Source organism: Pteropus alecto, unplaced genomic scaffold (genome assembly GCF_000325575.1).
Source record: "Pteropus alecto unplaced genomic scaffold, ASM32557v1 scaffold194, whole genome shotgun sequence".
In the NCBI taxonomy this organism is placed as follows: domain Eukaryota; kingdom Metazoa; phylum Chordata; class Mammalia; order Chiroptera; family Pteropodidae; genus Pteropus; species Pteropus alecto.
In genome coordinates this window covers 2,077,249-2,079,813 of record NW_006436281.1, presented here as the reverse complement: position 1 = coordinate 2,079,813, position 2,565 = coordinate 2,077,249, and positions in this window count along the sequence as shown.

The window sequence follows — 2,565 nt, the reverse complement described above, 5'->3', positions numbered from 1 at the left end:
CGCCCCCCGTCGTTATCACTGTGTGATAGTCTGTCTCCTCTCCTGACCCTCCACTCTCTTTCTCTATTTATTTCACTCTTTTTTTGGGTTCTGTCCTGAGCCCTCAGGCCCCCTTCCAGATTCCTGTTTATAAGCCCCACCCCTCTGTCCTGGACTTGTACGTGAAACTTGTTTGAATAAACCCTTTGGAGTAAGATGGGTGGCGCTGACTGTCGTGGGATGGGGGACTTTTGGGGCGGAGTAACTGGCTCTCCCTGGGTGGGTGGAGCTTGGAGAGGGGGGATATGAGGGGTTTGGGTTTTGCGGTAGGACAAGCGGGCCAGAGAGGGGCCCAGGGCTTGGGCGGGGTGTGGGTGGAGGGACGGAAGCAAGGGCACAGGACCGAATCTCCCCGTGCCCCTCCTTTCTGTCCCTAAGCACTCCGTCCCCAGGGGCTGCAGCAACAGCCTCGGACAGAGCACAAGCAGATGGTGTGATGTGACAGTCTGGTTCCAGACTCCTCCCTCCCCAGGGATGTGTGATGAGGGCCATGAGGCCAGAGACACCCCGCACCAAACGCCCTCCTGGGCCCAGGGCCTGGGAGCTGCCTGGGGGAGTGGGGCTCAGAGGAGTCCCTTCCCTTCTCTGAAGTGGCCGAATCACAGCCGTCAACTGTGCACTTAGCAGGCCCCGTGCTGAGCTCTTCCTGTGCCGTGTACTGGGTCCTCACAACCACCTCAAAACGGAGGGGGCGCTGTGCATGTTTTACAGAGGAAGAGATGGAGGTGGGCGTTGGGGGGGCCCGGTTTGCCCAAGGCCTCCAGCAGGTCATCAAAATTTGTATCCAGTCCCTTGGCAGTCCTGCTCAAGCCTCCACCACCTACCAGCCAACTGTCCTTGGGCGAGTCCCAGTACCACCTTGGTTGTCATGGGCTGTGCTCCAGTGCCCAGAACAGGAGGCCACTGGCAGGCCCCCGAACACTTGAGGACAAAGTCCTGCAAAGTGCATTCTCGCTACACTTTAGCAGCTTGAGGAAAAAGGGTGCGGGTGGGTAGCTGGCCCTCTGGTGACACTGTAGGAGCCTGGCTGTGGGCTTCACGTGGCCTCACTCCCCCCTCATCCCTCTGGGCTCTGAGCAGCTTCCCCAGGTGGCGGTTTGGGTTTTCGCTCCAGCCTCAGACTTCCTTCCCCAGCCCCAGCCAGCCCCCGGATGTGGTGACAGATCGCTACTGTACAGACCTCAGCTGCCCCCAACAACCTCTTACCAGGAAGTGGGGCTCGTCTCATGGCCCTCGTCCCCAGCCAGCCCTGCTGGTCTGGAACCCAGGCAGGCAGATGGCCCGTGTCTGCCGGGATGCCTTCGGCGCTCAGACCAAGACACCCTCGAATGGGGCGGGGTGGTAGTAACTGGCTTGGTGATCTTTGACAAGTCATTTTGCCTCTGAGTGTTCAGCTTCCTGCATGTAAACTAAGTGGTAGCCACTCTTATTAGCTGGGGAGGAGAAATCAGGTCTGAATTGCTTCAGAATGAGTTGGAAGAGGTGTTTTATGACAAGCTTGGCACACAGTAGGCTGTCAGTTGATGCTTGCTGGATGACTAAACATACCCGCCCACCTGAGTGCTTGAGGTACCCACCTTTATCCCTGCATATTATAGCGACAACCACCATTATACAGTCTCATTAATCCCCACGAAGACCTTCTGGAATCAGACCTATTACTGTCCCATCTAACAGATGGAGAAACAGGCTCAGAGAGGGGCAGTCACCTACCTAAAGTCACACAGAAAGACACATTTCCCCGGGAGAACAACTGGTTCTCCATCTATGCAGTGGTGTGGGTGCGTTGTCCGCCCTGGTAGTGTGGCCCTTCCAGGCACCCCAAGCCTGCTGACTGGGGTAGAGTGGGGAGCCGAGGGATGGAAACCACACGCGTTCTCCACCCGCCCTGTGCCTGACTCCTACACAGGTAACCCAGGCCCGGCCCCTTCGGCTGTCTCCATGCACCTTGCTCAAGGTCCCTGGAGACAGAGCTGAGGCCAGGACCTCTGCCCATCTGGAGACCTCGACCTTCCCACGTGTGGAATGGGTTGAGGGTGCTCTGCGACACCCCCTCCCCGGGGCCGGGGCGAGGAAGGGCAGAGCCGAAGCTCTCTAGGAAGAGGGAGGCCGAGTCCCGAGAGCGGGCCGGACCTGACACCCTGTTTCCCACCCTTTTACTGAGGTGCGCGCCAGATACAGGCCGTGTGCGAGGGCCCCTTCCTTAAAGGGCCAGGGCCGGGCTGGCCCCCGCGACCTGCAGAGGCAGTGAGGGCGGTTCGCTCCTCCCTCTCTGGTCACGAAAAAGTTAACCTTGCACACTCGAGTGTGTTTGGAAGCGAAATCGGCCCCGCCGCGCTGCCCCGCACCTCCCAACCTAGGCCCCCGGACCCACGCGGGGGTGGTTCCGCCCCCAACTCAGAAGTGCTGGGCCCGCCCTCCCCTTCCGCCCCTAGTCCCTCGTCTAACTCCGCCCCCGCTGACGTCACCGAGACCGGCACCGATTGGCTGGCTGCGCCGTCGCTCCGGACACTTCCTCCTGGGCCG